At 39.8% G+C, this 19,180-nt stretch overlaps 2 long non-coding RNA genes across 3 annotated transcripts in view; one reads left to right on the top strand and one right to left on the bottom strand.

The window, feature by feature from the left end:
- Positions 1–10,173, top strand: part of LOC129458837 (uncharacterized) — a 20,389-nt gene extending 10,216 nt beyond the window's left edge. The window contains exons 4-5 of the long non-coding RNA XR_008649741.2: positions 3,592–3,752; positions 10,069–10,173. This is a non-coding gene — a long non-coding RNA (uncharacterized lncRNA). The remainder of the gene's footprint in view (positions 1–3,591; positions 3,753–10,068) is intronic.
- LOC129458838 (uncharacterized) lies at positions 9,188–19,180 on the bottom strand. Of its 2 annotated transcripts, XR_008649742.2 has the most exons (4): positions 19,056–19,180; positions 18,022–18,147; positions 15,200–15,278; positions 9,188–9,951 (listed from the first exon to the last, which is right to left on the bottom strand). It is a non-coding gene; the product is annotated as an uncharacterized lncRNA (long non-coding RNA). The 2 variants fall into 2 exon arrangements; XR_010114759.1 differs by lacking the exon at positions 9,188–9,951 and having other exon boundaries at positions 15,149–15,278.

The following is a 19,180-nucleotide window of genomic DNA, read 5'->3' as shown; positions in this document are numbered from 1 at the left end:
TTAATGCTTTGTTTGTATCCATTGAGATGAGCATATGGGTCTTCACCTTAATCTGGTAATAAGGTAGATTACAGATAGATTTTAAAATCATAATACTATCTTTACATTTGGGGCAAATTTTAGTTGTACTTGATGTATTATTTTGTATACTTTGTTGGATTTGATTTCATAATTACTTTATTTAGGATTTTCGTGTCAATGTTAAAAAGTGAGATTCATCTGTAATTTCCTTTGTCTATAGAGTTGTCCTATTTTGGTATCAAGATTATATTAACTTTGTAAAATAAACCGGGTAGCCTTTACTCTTCTTGTCTAAAATAGTTTGTGTGAGTTAGTATAGTCTGTTCCATGAAATTTGATAAAAATTCACCTGTTAAACCATCTGGCCTGGCTTCTTTGGCAAGGGATGGAAGGATGACTCGGAGGAGACTACTGGGAGAATTCTGACTATTGATCTATTGTCTTTATGATGCTTGATTTATTCAGATTTTATATTTTTTCTAGATTTACCTCTTAAATTTATATTTTTCTGGTAAGTTGTGGATTTCACCTCAGTTTTCAATTTACTGACATAAGATCACACAATGTTACAAAATTTCTGGTATAACCAATATTTTTAATTTCTACTCTACTGTGTATATATATCTATATTGTTCTTTGAATTCCTCATATTGCTTATTTATGCTATCTTCTTTTCAATGTGGCTTGTTAAAAGTTTATTTATTTTATTGGTTTCCTCAAAGAACCCACTTTTGAATTTCTTAATCAATTTTACTTTTTTTTTTCTTTCTTTTATTTTTTTAGAGATAGAGTCTTGCTCTGTCACCCAGGCTGGAGTACAGTGGCACAAGCTTGGCTCACTGCAACCTCCACCTCCCGGGTTCAAGTGATTCTCCTGCCTCAGCCTCCCAAGCATCTGGGAATACAGGCGTGCACCACCACACCCAGCTAATTTTTTTGTATTTTTAGTAGAGATGGGGTTTCACCATGTTGGTCAAGCTGGTCTTGAACTCCTGACCTCAAAGGATCCGCCCAGCTCAGCATCCCATAGTGCTGGGATTACAGGCGTGAGCCACCATGCCCGGCCTTTTTTTGTTTTTTGAAATGACTCTGTTCATTTTCCGGATTCTAGGGGTAGGTGTTTGCTCATTTACTTGAAATCATTTTTAATAAATGCATTTAATACCATACATTTCCTTCAAATGACTGAGTTACTTGCGTTACACAAGTTGTTCCATGCAGTATTTTCTTTGTTACTCTTTTCTAAATGGTTTTTATTTTTAAGTCATGAGTTATTTATGAGTCTGTCGTTAAGTTTCAAACTTAGTAAAATTGATTTCTAACTTTACTAAATTTTGGTCAGAGAATATAGTCTGTACTGTGGTGATTTTTGAAATAGCTGGCCTAGTATGTGGTCAAATTAAATAAAATGTTTAATGTGTGCTTGAAAAGAATATCTATTTGTTGGGTGGAGGGTTTTTACATATGTGTATAGATAGATGTTATAGAAATCTTTCGTTTCCTGGAGATGATCCATTCCCACCGAAATAGAAATCCAGATTGAAAAATAATCTTGGACTTCATGTCTAAAACACCAAAAGCAATGGCAACAAAAGCCAAAATCGACAAATGGGATCTCATTAAACTAAAGAGCTTCTGCACAGCAAAAGAAACTATCATCAGAGTGAACAGGCAACCTACACAATGGGAGAAAATTTTTGCAACCTACTCATCTGACAAAGGGCTAATATCCAGAATCTACAATGAACTCAAACAAATTTACAAGAAAAAAACAAACAACCCCATCAAAAAGTGGGCAGAGGACATGAACAGACACTTCTCAAAAGAAGACATTTATGCAGCCAAAAAACACATGAAGAAATGCTCATCATCACTGGCCATCAGAGAAATGCAAATCAAAACCACAGTGAGATACCATCTCACACCAGTTAGAATGGCCATCATTAAAAAATCAGGAAACAACAGGTGCTGGAGAGGATGTGGAGAAATAGGAACACTTTTACACTGTTGGTGGGACTGTAAACTAGTTCAACCATTGTGGAAGTCAGTGTGGCGATTCCTCAGGGATCTAGAACTAGAAATACCATTTGACCCAGCCATCCCATTACTGGGTATATACCCAAAGGACTATAAATCATGCTGCTATAAAGACACATGCACACGTATGTTTATTGCGGCACTATTCACAATAGCAAAGAGTTGGAACCAACCCAAATGTCCAACAACGATAGACTGGATTAAGAAAATGTGGCACATATACACCATGGAATACTATGCAGCCATAAAAAATGATGAGTTCGTGTCCTTTGTAGGGACATGGATGAAACTGGAAAACATCATTCTCAGTAAACTATCGCAAGGACAAAAAACCAAACACCGCATGTTCTCACTCATAGGTGGGAATCGAACAATGAGAACTCATGGACACAGGAAGGAGAACATCACACTCCGGGGACTGTTGTGGGGTGGGGGGAGGGGGGAGGGACAGCATTAGGAGATACACCTAATGCTAAATGACGAGTTAATGGGTGCAGGAAATCAACATGGCACATGGATACATATGTAACAAACCTGCACATTGTGCACATGTACCCTAAAACCCTAAAGTATAATAATAAAAAAAAATATAAAAAAAAAGAAAAATAATCTTAAACTGACTTTAAAATAAATACATTCAATAAGATAGAGAAATAAAAAAGAATCAAAGGTTAAGAAACAAACACAAAAGACATGAATAAAGTAAAGATAAATATGAAAAATAATTACATAGGAAAATGGAGGCCAGGCATGGCGGCTCATGCTTGTAATCCTAACACTTTGGGAGGCAGAGGCAGAAGGACTGCTTGAGGCCGGGCACGGTGGCTCACGCTTGTAATCCCAGCACTTTGGGAGGCCGAGGCGGGCGGATCACGAGGTCAGGAGATCGAGACCATGGTGAAATCCCGTCTCTACTAAAAACACAAAAAATTAGCCGGGCGTGGTGGCGGGCGCCTGTAGTCCCAGCTACTCGGAGAGGCTGAGGCAGGAGAATGGCGTGAACCCGGGAGGCGGAGCTTGCAGTGAGCCGAGATCGCGCCACTGCACTCCAGCCTGGGCGACAGAGCGAGACTCCGTCTCCAAAAAAAAAAAAAAAAGAAGGACTGCTTGAGCCCAGGTGTTCCAGACCAGCCTGGGCAATATAGGGAGACCCCGTCTCTACAAAAAACTTTTTAAAAATTAGCCAGGCATGGTGGCATGCATCTGTAGTCCCAGCTACTCAGGGGGCTGTGGTAGGAGGACTGCTTGAGCTGGGAGTTTGAAACAAACTCTTAAACTGCTCAGAGAAACAATTATTGAATTGTGAAAGTAAATAATTGACGCGGAATTCAGCATGATATCAAAGAAAAGACATATTGTGGCAGTTTCAAATCATGGCCACAAATTCTTTGATACTCCTCCCAATAAGAGGTGGGTCTAGCTCCCACATTCCCAAACTGGGTGAGCTTGTGACTAAGTAAAGGTGGAAATGACATTATATATGACTTGTGAGGCTAGGCAATAAAAGTTCATGCATTCCACCTTGTTTGCCAGAACACTCACTATTGGAGCCCTGGGCTACCATGTAAGAAGTCTGACTACCCTGAGGCCACTATGATGTGAGGAAACCCAAACCACATGGAGAAGTCATGTGTAGGCATTCCAATCTACAATCCCAGCAGAGTGCCACCTCTGTCCCTCTAGCCTAGAGGCAGGTGAGTAAAAAATCCTCCAGTCATTCAAGTGACCACTCACTGTTCGTCTTCTCATCTGACACCCTGGATATCTTGAAATAGAGTCAAGCTATCCCTGATGTACCTGTTCAGATATCTATGGTGCAGAATCTGTGAGCATAATACAATATTAATAGTTATTGCTTCTTGCCACTATGTTTTGGAGTGGTGTGTTTGTTACATAGCGATATATAGACAGAACACATGAAGGATGCATCTAATAGTAATTTCAGAAAGGGGGAATAAAATGAATGGTGGAAATAATATTCGTAGAGATGATACAGAGAATTTTTAAAAAATGAAGTTGCATATTAAGTGCAAAATAATGAAAACAAATTCATACTTCGATGTACTGTAGTGAAGACACCTCACATTAAGGATAAAGGGCAAATTTTAAAAGCCACCCCAAAGAGAAAACACAGATTACCCATAAAAGAATGACAATTAGGCCGGGCGCGGTGGCTCATGCCTGTAATCCTAGCACTTTGGGAGGCTGAGGCAGGAGGATCATGAGGTCAGGAGTTTGAGACCAGCCTGGCCAACATGGTGAAACCCCGTCTCTACTTAAAATACAAAAATTAGTCAGGCATGATGGCGGGCGCCTGTAATCCCAGCTACTTGGGAGGCTAAGGCAAGAGAATCACTTGAACCCAGGAGGCAGAGGTTGCAGTGAGCCGAGATTGCACCACTGCACTCCAGCCTGGGTGACAGAGCAAGACTCCGCCTCAAAAAAAAAAAAAAAAAATTACAATTAGACACCAAACTTCTCATTAGCAGCAATAGAAACCAGAAGCCAATGCAATAATACCACCAAAGGACTGAGATGAAAATAATTGGCAACATAGGTTTCCATATTCAGCTAAGTGACAATTCAAGAATAATGAAATAGAAAACTTTAAAACTGACTTTAACAAGCATACATTTTTATTGAAAGAGCTACTAAAAGATGCATTGTAGCAAGAAGAAAAGTGAATTCAGAATGAAAGCATTGTATTAAACAAATGATAAAAACAAAAATTGATAAATTATGTTGATAAGTCAAATTACACATTGATTGTATAGTAACAGTTTTATGTTCTGATAAATATGGAACTAAAATTCTAGGTAACAATAACTCCCAATATATTAGGTAGATAAAGCAGTCTTGGGGCTGGAGGATAACTGGCTTTAAAAAACTTTAGAAATCCACCAGGCGCGGTGGCTCACGCCTGTAATTCCAGCACTTTGGGAGGCCGAGGCGGGTGGATCACGAGGTCAGGAGGTCAGGAGATCGAGACCATCCTGGCTAACACGGCGGAACTCTGTCTCTATGAAAAATACAAAAAAATCAGCCGGGCGTGGTGGCGGAGCCGGTAGTCCCAGCTACTTAGGAGGCTGAGGCAGGAGAATGGCATGAACCCTGGAGGCGGAGCTTGCAGTGAGCTAAGATGGCGCCACTGCACTCCGTCCTGGGCGACAGAGCAAGACTCCGTCTCAGCAACAACAACAACAACAACAAAAAAAACAACTTTAGAAATCGTTAGGAAAATAAATGGTTAAGCATGCATGTCAAAATTTTAAGAGTAGCTTCTAAAATAATAGACAAAATATAACCTACAAAGTTCAAACAGAGGTAAAAGCAAGGGAATTTTCAAAAGTTATCAATACAACAAAGGCAAGAGAGGCAAATAAACAACAACCACCACCAAAAAAAAAAAAAAGAGAGAGAAATCATTGCAAACAGAAAATCAAAAGTATATTGGAATCCCAGCACTTTGGGGATCCCAAGGCAGGCTGATCACCTAAGGTCAGAAGTTCAAGACCAGCCTGGCTAACATGGCAAAACCCTGTCTCTACTAAAAATACAAAAGGTAGCCATGTGCAGTGGCACGTGCCTGTAGTTCCAGCTACTTGGGAGGCTGAGGCAGGAGAATCGCTTGAACCAAGGAGGCAGAGGTTGCAGTGAGCTGAGATCATGCCACTACACTACAGGCTGGGTGACAGAATGAGACTTCCTCTCAAAAAAAAAAAAAAAATACATTGGTAGACATCAAAAGTAGACATTGGTAGAGATAAATTCAAATAGATCATACTCATATAAATTGAACTTTTCAGTTAAAAACAGAGACTGTCAGGATTAAAAACAACAACAGAAAATCAGCTATATGCCACATACAAAAGATGTGTCCATAATAAAATAACATAGAAAAGGTTGAAAATGAAGGTAAAAGTTATAGCAAGCAAATGCTAAACAAAAGAAAGTTGAAGTTTAATATTGGTAGCAGACAAAAATAGTATAAAGCAAAAAGTATTAATAAGGATAAAAACATTACATAATAATAAAAATTAAAAATTGCCAAGTTCTATCTAGCTGACCATATAACCATGATATAAAACAACAACTAACAGAATTACACCAAAAATTAGTAGATCAACACTACATCGAAATTTAAAAAAAATTTTTTTTTTTTTTAAACAAGTTCTCACTGTGTTGCTCAGGCTAGGCTGAAACTTCTGGGCTCAATGGATTCTTCCACCTCAGCTCCCTGGGTAGCTGGATCTATAGGTGCATGCCACCAAGCCCAGGTGCTATATTGGAAAATTTAAATATGTCTTTTTAGAAATTCACAGATCAATTAAACAAAAACTAAATTGAAAGTTGGCAGATGTTTTTAGTATTGTTTTCCTTGTGTACAAATTGCAACTTGCAGGTCATCTAGAGTGATAGTTTTTCCTTTTTTTAACTTATTCCGTCGGTTTCCTGTTTTAGCATTGCGTCCATGTAGACCTGAGACCCCCTGGCTATGTGTCTCAGGATGTGTCCTTCCTCAGGATGTGTCTCAGGATGTGTCCTTCAGTTCTGCCTCCTGAGCCTCAAAGTAGGTTGGCCTAAGTCTTGTGTGTGCTAGTTTGTTTCCTTTCACCACCATAACTAAGGAGTTTTTGTTGTTTTCTGTTTGCTTTGTTTTTTAAACTCTAGCCCAGGGCAGAAGTCACAGTTTTTCCCAAATTCCAGTTTCACAATGAACCTGACTAAGGTGCCCTACCATGTTTGGGGTGCCTTTGATCTCCACTACTGGGAAGGATTCAAACTCCTAGAAAACTTCTACCAACTTCCATACTCGGAAGACCATCGAGGCTGTAGCTGTAGCCCCCACTAACCCAGTTGTGTTGGGTCTTTTTTTTTTTTTTTTTTTTTTTTGAGATGCAGTCTCACTCTGTTGGCCAGGCTGGAGTGCAGTGGCGCAATGTTGGCTCACTGCAACCTCCACCTCCTGGGTTCAAGCGATTCTCCTGCCTCAGCCTACCCAGTAGCTGGGATTATAGGTGTGTGCCCCCACACCTGGCTAATTTTTGAATTTTTGTAGAGACAGGGTTTCCCCATGTTGGCTAGGCTGGTTTCGAAGTCCTGACCTCAGGTGATCCACCTGCCTCGACCTCCCAAAGTGCTGAGATTACAGGCATGAGCCACTGTGCCTGGCTAGTCTTTCATTTTGATGCCCAGAGATGATTATTTTGTTAATGAACCCAGAGATGTCTTTTAATTTTTAATTAAATTTTATTATTGAAGTTCTTGGAGAAGATGTAGAAATTCAAAGCGTGAGCTCCACAAAACCATTTTGACCATTTTCCCATGACATTCTGGATGTGGGGGACTCTGGTCTTGCTACCTTTTTTGGCTTTCCTTAGTAATATGGATTCAGGCTTCTTGTATTCTTAAATGCCGGAAATCTATTTGGAATCTCTAAATCACAGGGCTTCTGGCTCAGGTAGAGGCAGAGTATAAAACCCCCTGTTTCTTGCTCTCCTCACTTACTTGATGTATACAACAATTAGAGACATTAAAACAATATATTCTGGTACTGAAACTCTTGCTCTTAAATTAGTCTTTGTCCTAAATTTCTTCAAAGTCTGTGCATTTTTGTAACCTTAAGTTTTGAAATCCAGTAGGGAAGGGGCGTAAGAAAAGGTGTGTGGAGGAAAACCCCACAATTACATCTCATTATTATTCTACCAGAGAAGAGATTTTCCTCTCTGCATTTATGTTCTGGAATCTACTTTTTCTCATTTCCCCAGAGGCCTCACTCTTATCTACCTCTCTCCCTCTTTTTTTTTTTTTTTTTGAGACAGGGTCTTGCTCTGTCTCCCAGGCTGGAGTGCAGTGGCATGATCATAGCTCACTGTAGCCTTGAATTCCTGGGCTCAAGAGATCGTCCCACCTCAGCCTTCTCAGTAGCTGGGACTACAGGTGCATGCCACCATGCCCAAGTAATTTTATTTTATTTTTAAGATGGAGTCTCCCTCTGTCACCCAGGCTGGAGTGCAGTAGTATGATCTTGGCTCACTGCAACCTCCACCTCCTGGGTTCAAGCGATTTTCCTGCCTCAGCCTCCCCAAGTAGCTGGGACTACAGGTGTGCACAACCACGGCCAGCTAATCTTTTTGTATTTTTAGTAGAGACGAGGTTTCACCATGTTGGCCAGGCTAGTCTCAAACTCTTGACCTCAGGTTATCTGCCCACTTCGGCCTCCCAAAGTGCTGGGATTACAGGCATTGAGCCACCATATCTGGCCTATTTTTTATGGAGACGAGGGTCTTGCTTTGTTGCCCATGTGGGTCTTAAACTCTTGGGCTTAAGTGATCCTCCAGCTTCCACCTCCCAAAGTGCTGGGATTACAAGCGTGAGCCACCATGCCTGGCTGGCCTCTATCCCTGATTTTTCTATATTGGATGTTTTCCTGCTGAAGTCTCCCACCTCTTTATAAGACAAAACTATCTTTCATTCATTTTGTAGGCAAGCTTTCTGAAAACCACACAAGTAGCTTTAATTACTATCTAACTGTTGATGACTCCCAAAGCTACAACTCTAGTGCAGATTTCTCTCATGTTCTCCAGATACACAAGTTTTCTCAACCCCAGACAAATGTAGTTCAGCATGTCCAAAATAAATTCATTATCTCTCCAGTAATCTCAGCTACTTGGGAGGCTGAGGCACGAGAATTGCTTGAATCCTGGAGGCAGAGGTTGCAGTGAACTGAGATTACGCCACTGCACTCCAGCCTGCGTGACAGAGCAATCCGTCTCAAAAAAAAAAAAAAAAAAAAAAGGAGAAAATGAAAATTTACAAGAGATCATTAGATTTAGTTCAAAGGTTCCTGGCTATCTATCTGAAGCTTACCTGAGGGGTGAAAGAGGACTTTCTGCAGAATATACAATAGTTTACAACAACTGTCTAGACTACCTTATTTTGTTTTGTTTTGTTCTGTTTTAAATGGTATTTTCACTCATACTAAAATGGGTGAGAGTAGAGTGACATTCCACCTTGTACCCAAAGTCCATTGCTTCTCTGCCTTTTGGCAAAGATTAAGTGTAGTATCAAGTGTACACAAAGTCCAAATTCAAATGATACAATCTGTTTTGGAGAATATTGACATTTATTTATTTATGATATAGGGTCTGGCTCTGTCGCCCAGGCTTGAGTGCAGTGGCACAGTCTTAGCTCACAGCAACCTCCATCTCCTAGGCTCAAGGGGTTCTCTCACCTCAGCCTCCAGAGTAGCTAGTTCTACAGATGTGTACCACCATGCCCAGCTAGTTTTGTTTTTTTTTTGGTAGAGATGGAGTTTTGCCATGTTGCCAGGCTGGTCTCGAACTCCTGGGCTCAAGCAATCTGAAGAATATCGGTCCTTTAAATGGCAACATAAAGTTCCTCAGGGTGTGTAGCTTCTTGAACTGGATCTTAAATGGAATCATTTCCAGCTGTCGTAGATTTTAGGCAGCAAAACTAGGGATGCCCACTCAGAATTTAGAGATTGCTGAGTCTGGAAGTATACTTTAGAGGTAACAGGGTCCCTTTTCTTGATTTTAAGACAGATTGGGGATCTTGCCTCTTCCTAAAATCTCCCATGGAAAACAGATTATAATAGATGGGTGTCTGACAACTATTACTACCACCAGGCAATGTGCTTCTTTGCTCATCTATCTCTTCTTTCTCCCCTTCTAGACTTCATGGTTTTCTTTTTTCTTTCTCTCTTCCCCTATTCTTTCTTCTTTCTCAATTTAGTTTTTCTGCCTCTTTTACTTTCTTACCCACAAATGGGGGGAAAAAAAAAAGCAAATGTGGAAGTTCCTGACTGGCCACATTCCAGAGAATTGAGGAAATGCAAGTTGTTACATAACTGGGCGGGGCCAGTAGCATGACCTAGAGTTGAGGGAGGAGGAGAAAATAATTTTAAAGGTAAGAAAAGGCAAAATGGCAAATAAAGATATAACTTTAAACTTCTTTTACTTAGAATAATTCTCTGTGAATTCCTTCCAGGGCATGCCATCTTTCTCAGGCTGTGACGGTTCCCAGAAGTAGATCCGAAAATTACCAAAGAAGCATTTTGGTCTGTACTGGTGTATTAAAAAATGATCATCCTCATCAATTTTTGTTCATACATAAGTATTAGTGCCTGATACTGCATTAGAGCCATAGGAATTGCCTGTAACAAGATTTTTTTTTTCAATCATCAGTTGTGAAAAGCTATTACACTTACTTTTTTCTTTCTTTTTTTTCCTTTAGACAGAGTCTCACTCTGTTGCCCAGGCTGGGGTGCAGTGGCACGATCTCGGCTCACTGCAACCTCCACCTCCCGGATTCAAGCAATTCTTCTGCTTCAGCCTCTCAAGTAGCTGGGATTACAGGCGTGAGCCACTGTGCCCGGCCCTACACTTATCTTTAATGTGCTTCCTTTTCAATGTCTAATGTTACTTTCAGACTCCTATAATACAGAAGTTCAAGCATTCTTTAAAAACAATGCTAACCACTACCAAAACAACAATAACAATAATAAACTTAACTTTGCTTTTTGATTGGCAGAAAATGTTGAAAAATGTATGAAATTAAAGCCAACCATAAGTAGTCTACTTCAGAAATAGCTGCTATTAACATTTTATTATATTTATGACCATTTTCTATGTAATTCTATTTCATAGTTGCACTTTATATCTATAGTTTTGTATCTTTCAGGCATAATTTAGTATACTTTTAGACATGGTTTTCCATCACTTTTCTGGTAGGATGAGCTGTATGTATTCCTTTTCCTGCTGGGAAATAGAATGTGAACAAGTAAACTCTGCAAAATCTCATTCTGAAGGACTTTACAGTTGACTGGGACACTTATGTGGATTATCTGATTGCATGTCTGTACTCGATCTAAAGTGGAATGGTTCCAAAGACCTCTACCGCAGCATTTATCACTCTATAATATAACTTCCCTTTTACTTAACTGTCTTTTAAACCTTAAGCTCTGAAAGCAGGACTGTTTCGTTCACCATTTTCACCCTAATGACTAGCATATGACCTGATTACAATGAAAATTCTATTTATGAAAAGACTGAATATGAATATGAATATGAATGAAAGACTGAATAAATTACTAAATACTAAAATTCTAGAGGATGCACAACTCATCAAACTTCTCCATAGTAGCAGGATACACCAAGATTAAGATTCCCAGAAGTAAAGTTTTAGTTTCGATATAGATTTGTCTTGAAAAAGCAGAGAAAGATAGGAATTGATCATCATCAATTGAACATGCTCTATAGATACTAAACTCAACTCTACCTAACATTCCTACAGTGCTTTCATGCTAAAATTTGACTGTTCCTCAAATACTTAGAGAAAATTAATTTCAGTTTCTTTCTACAGCTGGTAACCTTCTGTAACATCTAGGCCACTGCTGCCTATATTTTGGAAATGTTGGCATTCCAGTTATTTGGCATGCCCTCTGGTCCTGATCTTACCTACAGGGACATTGTTAAAGAACCAAAACTGGTGGGGTGCAGTGACTCATGCCTGTAATCCCAGCACTTTGGGAGGTTAAGGCAGGTGGATCGCTTGAGCCCAGGAGTTCAAAACCAGCCTGAGAAACATGATGAAATTCCATCTCTACTAAAAATACAAAAATTAACCAGGCGTGGTGACATGTGCCTGTAGCCCAGCTACTCAGGAGGTTGAGGTGGGAGAATGGCTTGAGCCTAGCAGGTTGAGGCTGCAGTGAGCTGTGATTATGCCACTATGCTACAGCCTGGGTGATAGTGACAGACCCTGTCTCAAAACAACAACAACAACAAAAACTAAAACTATTCATGTCCTCTGGGACAAAGAAATGCATGACTTGGAGGACCATAATGGGAACATTATAGCCAATGGTTGAGAGAGCACGAGAGTGAGACAGCATGCAAGCCAAAGCCATTCCAGAGGTGTTAGTTTGAAAGAGGGCAGGGGAAAGCATAAGCAGCTGGTTTTGCTCCATAGAAGCCTCGTTATCCTCTTTAGCTTAGAACCAGATCTTGGCTCTCATTTCATTCAAATATAAAACAGCTAGTGAACTGAGATATCCTTCACAAATAGATGAAAGAATTTATACTGGCCAGGCACGGTGGCTCACACCTGTAACCCCAGCACATTGGGAGGCAGAGGTGGGAGGATCACTTATCACTTGAGGTCAGGAGTTCATGACCAGCCTGGTAGACACAGTGAGACCTCAAAAATAAAGAAAATTTAGCTGGGCATGGTGGTACATGCCTGTAGTCCTAGCTACTTAGGAACTTGAGGTGGGAGAATCACTTGAGCCCAGGAGGTTGAGGCTGTAGTGAGCTGTGATTGCACCACTGCACTCCAGCCTGGGCAACAGAGTGAGACCCTGTCGAAAAGAAAGGAAAGGAAAGGAAAGGAAAGGAGAGGAGAGGAGAGGAGAGGAGAGGAGAGGAGGGGAGGGGAGGGGAGGGGAGGGGAGGGGAGGGGAGGGGAGGGGAGGGGAGGGGAGGGGAGGGGAGGGGAGGGGAGGGGAGGGGAGGGGAGGGGAGGGGAGGGGAGGAAAGTAAAGAAAAGAAAAGAGAGGGGAGGGGAGGGAAGAGGGGAGGGGAAGGGAGGGGAGGGGAGGAGAGGGCAGGGCAGGGCAAGAAAGAAAAGACAGAGAGAGAAAGAAAGAAAGAGAAAGAAAAAGGAAGGAAGGAAGAAAGGGTCATATGATAAAACTGGTCATATAGTTTTGAGGCAGTATGCTGTGTACCTCTACAGCATTTTGTATTTGTTTTTAAAGGTGCATTTAACCTACGTTAATTAGAGTGTGTATGCATTTCTTATTCACCCTTTATATAAAGTAAGAGCATTTGTTGAGTGTCTACTAAGTGCCAGGCTGCTTACATATGTTACATGCCTTATTTAATTGAATTGAATTCAGAACCTGCCTCCAGAAACATAATTATCACATTTACTTTGAAATTGGATATAGCCCTTTCCTTAAAATCCTACATTCAGTTTACTTAGCCCTATCCCATTACAGGCAAAAAAATTAACAATAATAATGCTAGAATTTTTAAACACTTCTCTGGTGAAAAATAGAGACCACTGAGCTTTCCATTCTACACCCTGATCCAATTTTCTTTCTGAAATTTTAAAGGTAACTTTTTGTATTACATTCTAATTAGCTGATAGCCTCTCTTCTCTTTTGCCATCCTTCCCTAGCACTCTCTCTTGCCACATAATGAAAGAATTAACTGCTTCACCTAATCTCAAATTAAAAAACATAAAGTTAAATAAAATAATTTGGACGTTGAAGACTTTTTCTACATCGAAGTCTGAGACTCTGTTGTGAGATAACTGATCAGTTATCCTTCATCTTATAACTGTGCACTTTACTCACTGCTTAAATATTTCATTTAATTAAAACTTTAATCTTGTTAAATGTAATAGCAATTTCAATTACCAAGATTAGTTGAAGGCCCAATAAAATTATTTTCTTACTGCTTTAGGATTACCTCTAAAGAATACGTGGTCCAACTTTTTTTTTGTTTTAGAGATGGGGTCTCACTATGTTTCCCAGGCTGGTCTCGAATTCCTGGGCTGAAGCAATCTTCCACCTTGGCTTCCCAAAGTGCTGAGATTACAGGTGTTAGCCATTGTGCCCAGCTCCCAAATTTCTATTAATTTGGTTTTTGTTTTTTAATTCCTTGACTTAATGAACATTTATTGAGCATTCCTTGTATCTGGTGTTCTGCTAGGGAAGTGATAATACAAGAGTAAGCAAAATAGGCACAGCATCTGCTCTTACAGAGCTTACAATTGGAGGTAACAGACATTAAACAAAGATTTACAAGTATGAAATGCCATGAAAAAGAAGGGCAGAGTGCTATGGGAACATATAACCAGTTTAGCTAACTTAGCCTAATGGTTGGGGGTTGGAAAGTAGAGAAAGCTCGTCCAAAGAAGTTCGGATTTAGGCTTAAAGCATAGGTAGACATAAGAGTAGTCTGCGGAGAAGAATTACCTAGATAGAGGGAACAACTTATCTTAAGGCTCTGAGAAGAAAAGAACACTGCTTATTCAAGGACCTAACAGAAGGTCACTATAGCTACAGTGGTGATACCAGGGGTGGGGAGGGTTGTCAGAGAAGAGGCAGGCAGAGACCAGAACAGAGGTCATCCTAAGGATTGGAAACTTTATCCTAAGGGTAATGGAAAAGCAACGGAGACTTAAAGCCAGGGGAAAAAACTTTTTAAAAAGCTTAACATAGCTAAAATGTGGAATATACGTACACATTAATTTACTATTTAATTTGTTCCAGAATGTGCTCTTACATCTTAACCCAATAATGTTAAGAATTGTTTTTAAGATGGAGTCTTGCTATGTTGCCCAGGCTGGCCCCAAACTCCTTGGCTCAAGTGATCATCCTGCCTCAGCCTCCTGAGTAGCTGAGATTATAGGCACTTGCCACTGTGCCAGGCTAATATTAAGAATTTTAACAAATATGACCAGGTGAGGTGGCTCACCTATAATCCCATTACTCTGGGAAGCCAAGGCTGGAGGTTTTCTTGAGCCCAGGAGTTTGAGACCAGCCTGGGCAACATAGGGAGACCACTGTCTCTACAAAAAATAAAAAAATTAGCTGGGCATCTTGAGGGAAGCCTGTAGTCCCAGCTACTCGAGAGGCTGAGGCAGGAGGATTACTTGAGCCCAGGGGGTTGAGGCTGCAGTGAGCTGTGATCATGCCACTACAGCCTGAGGAACAGAGCAAGACCCTGTCTCAAAAAAAAAAAAAAGAAAGAACTTTTACATATATGGAACAAACTATCCAGGTTTTTGATATGTAAAAGTTTTCTGAGAACAGAAAAGACCCTGGGATTGTTAAGCAAAGCAAAAAAGTGCTTGGATGCATATTCTTAGTATGCCTTGAAGTGACGGACCTAAGTCCTAAGTTTCTTTGCTTTTCATCTTTATCATATTTTAACCTGAATTGCAAATTGAATTGGTACAATAATAATGTCAGGGAAAAGAGGAAGGTGTGTGTTATTTCATTTTCACACTGCTATAAAGATACTACCCAAGACTGGGTAATTTATAAGCAAAGGGGGTTTAATTGACTCACAGTTCTGTATAGTTGGGGAGGCCTCAGGAAACTTACAATCATGGTGGAAGGGGAAAAAGGCAACTTCTTTACAAGGCAGCAGGGAGAGACAAACAAAGGAGGAAGTTCCAAACACCTATAAAAACATAAGATCTTGTGAGAACTCACTCATTATCATGAGAACAGCATGGAGGAAACCACCCCCATGATCCAATCACCTCCCTCCCTGGACACATGGGGATTACAGGTCCCTCCCTCAACATGTGGGGATTATAAATAGAGATGAGATTTGGGCGGGGACACAGGGCCAAACCATATCAGTGTGTGCATGTGTACATGCATGTACATGTTTCCCATGGTTTTGAAGAACAGATTTATGACAATATCAGTATCACATTCTTAGTGCTCCAAAGTAGTATCTGCCTGATAAAAGTTAGGAAAGCAGAAGCTAGAAAATATTAAAAGATTATGTTATTTTAGTTGGGTGTTTTAAGAAAAATATGGCAACTTCTAGGTAACTCAACAGACTTTGACATGAAATATGTTGCCGTTAGATTAGGGACCCCCAAGATGATTTCAGTAAGTACTGTGCTTCAGGTAGTAAAGAGATGCATGAACACTAAGGCCTTCTGCCAATAAAATAAGAGAGGCTAGGGTTTTTGTTTTTGTTTTTCAATACTTTTCAATCTTTCCTATGAGCATCTCTTCTTGTCTTTTCCAGATTGTGTCCATTAACTCAGCAGATAAGAATTTTAGGTGTGGTAATTTCTCAGAGGTATTTGCTTATTGGGAGTTGGGGGAAACCTTGAAGATAATAAGATTTCCCTTAGTAAATATTAGGAGATGGAGAAGTGAAGGGGGAGAGAAAGCTCTGAATATTATTCCCCAACTGTCACCTCAGTGCCTCCCAAATCAGAAGTTTCTTTTCTTCAATCTTGGACTGCAATGGTTCCTGACTATTCTTCAGGCTAAAAGACTCCCTCTTTGGAGTGAATGAATAAATATACACTTGGCAAACTGTTTGAAAAAGGCTACTGACCCTTGATCTAAGAAATCTTGAGCAACAGGAGACCTGAATTTAAATATCAGTTTGTATCTGACTCACTATTTGAAGAGAATGAATTACTCATTTGATTGAATCACTTAACTCTATGGTCTGAGGTGTGGTACTGAAGAGGAATGAATGGCTAGCTTCACACACATTGTGTACTGAGTATGCAATTGATAATAAATGTGTTTCTGCTTTGATGAGAATGATTTACCAAGTTCCTAATTGTGCACAGGATTTATAAACATTCAGAATATGTAGGCTAAATATTAAAATAAATTAGGGCTTGTTATGATGTCATGGCACAGGCTGTCTATTATTATAAAAAGGGAGGAGGCCTGCTATGTACTAAATGTCAGGTTACCAAAGCTCTGGGTAAATTTGGTAAGAATGTTAAGAGTAGCTTCTCAGCAAGTACTCAGTGTTTGATTGAAAAGAGGCCATTCTATTTACTTGGACAGAAGTGTGGTTATATTAGGCTGTTTTATGTGATAAAAGGTTTTTGAAAAGTTTTAAACCTCTAGCATCGGACTCACAATGTCCTAATATTGTGTTCTTTTCTGTAATCAGAGTCATGAATAAGGAAATCTATCTTCTAGCACTGGATGCCAATAGATTTGAATGTGAGTTCAGACCTATGAGTATTATAGACAAAGACTAGATTGAGAGCTGGGTACAGTGATTCACACCTAAAATCCAGCTACTTGTGAGGCTGAGGTGGGAGGACTGCTTGTGGCCAGGAGTTAGAGATAGCCTGGGCAATAGTTAGACTGCGTCTCTATTAAAAAAAAAAAAAGACTAGATAGAGTATTATTTTAAAAAATAATGTTATGCTGTAGTAGTTCTATTTTACTCATTTTAGCTTGATATAAAAGAGCAAAAGGGGCCAGGCAAGGTGGCTCACACCTGTAATCCCAGAACTTTGGGAGGCCAAGGCAGGTGGATCACTTGAGGTTAGGGGTTTGAGACCAGCCTGGCCAACATGGTGAACCTCATCTCTACTGAAAATACAAAAATTAGCCGGGCATGGTGGCACACACCTGTAGTCCCAGCTATTTGGGAGGCTGAAGCACAAGAATTGCCTGAACCCAGGAGGCAGAGGTTGCAGTGAGCTGAAATTGTACCACTGCACTCCAGCCTGGGTGACAGAGTAAGACTCTGTCTCAAAAAAAAAAAAAAAAAAAAAAAGCAAAAAGGCAGAAAAAAATTTAACATTTATCAAGTTCAGTGTTGTATAATGGGCACTCAATCATGGATGTCATCATTAAAGGTCACAGGAAGCCTATAACAGGTAATGCTTCCACTTTGGTCAAGGTGCAAACTGAAGTTCAGATACCAAGATGGCAGAGTTAGAATGCATACTCAGGTCCGTTAGCTTGTGATCTTTCCATGAAATCACTTAGCCCAAAAGACAAACCCAAAAACAAAATCCGGTAGGATTAATGTAAGGAAGCTTCTCTTTAATTTCTTTTGGTTTAGATGTGATCTTATATCTGTAGGGGAAAAAGGTGAACAATATCTATTGTAGAAGAAAGATGTCTATAATTCTACAAGTTTGTTGACTAGGGCAAGTAGAAATAGATGAAATTGGAAAATGTGTATTAAACAGTATATAAATAGAAGGTAATAATTTTTCTGAGTCCTATTGATTTTTGAAGGTAATTTTAATATTAGTATCAAAGTCTTCTAATCTCTAAAATATACTACTATTCTTCTATTTAACTAGAGATATTGTAAAGCTATTGAAGACTCTTATAAGATTCTTTGGAAAGCTGCTATAAAACACAGACTTTATTATTTCTGACCTCATGTGTTCCTACTTTATTCTTACCCCAATTACTGCATCCCTCATATTGCATCCTAATCATTACTCTGAGCTCTCTACCAGCAGCTGGGTTTCCTCAAGACAGGGACCAGGTCTCTTTCATTGTGGTGTCCATCATAACCAGAACAGTGTCTGAAATATAGTAAGTACTCAGTAAATGTTTATGGAATAAATCAGCAAACACTAACAAAAGGATTCATCTTTCTGCTCCGTTTCTCTATTTCCAAAATGAGAAGATAGTAGTAATATTTTCCTAGATTGCTTATCAGGAATGTATGATAACTGTTCATACACTCTTTATTGGAGATATGTGCCACAGACATAAATGGCTATTACCATGATTAGTAAGGGGGTAATTCTTACAATTTTTATTCTGGTTGAAATCTTTAAAAAATCTAACCAATATACGATCACACTGGTCTTTAAATTAAAAAAAAAAGAAAAATATCTAACCAGTAAATTTTCGGAAAGAAATGCAGGCTATTTGAGGTAATAGGTAGTAGGAATCTCTATCCTTGGAAGCTCATGGTAGAAGGAACAGCAGAATCCCACCACGGAAATGAGAATAATCCCTCACTAGGTGGCTCTCTTTGCCGTGAGTGGGCGGCGCGTCGGTGCGGGGCGGGTGATTGGGGGCATTGTACTGCCGCAAGCGCTGCGTGTCACGCCGCATCATACCAGGCGCTGGCAGCATGAGGGGCATAGTCCACTTTCTATTTCGTTAATGACAATCTGTCCTTGGAATTTATTTCAAAACAGGTTGTACTTTCGTTTCCGCTAAACTTATACCTGATGTTTCAACTGAACATTGGTATAGTCTTATTGGTGCAGGTCTCAGAGAAGGATCTTGAAAGTGCCTCGTCAGCTGGCGTGGAAAAAGTAGGAATCAGGTAGCCAAACCAGAGCAAACCAAATCAAAATAGCCCATTAAAATCCTTATTTTAACTATCCTATAAGGGCTACATTCTTGGAAGGTTTTATATAGGTACATATCCTAAAGTACTTTGGGATAGCTCCTTAAATGACTCCACAATACGAACCGAAAATATAACTCGTAAAATGTCAATTTCTTCAAGCCATGGATGATGAATTTTCCAGTTATTTCTCATACACTCCATATTATTATTGACTTCGTTCTTTATTTCAGCTTTTTGGCCCGAAACCT

The sequence above is a fragment of the Symphalangus syndactylus genome, chromosome 19 (genome assembly GCF_028878055.3).
Source record: "Symphalangus syndactylus isolate Jambi chromosome 19, NHGRI_mSymSyn1-v2.1_pri, whole genome shotgun sequence".
Classification (NCBI taxonomy): Eukaryota; Metazoa; Chordata; class Mammalia; order Primates; family Hylobatidae; genus Symphalangus; species Symphalangus syndactylus.
This window is presented reverse-complemented; position numbering and strand designations above follow the sequence as displayed.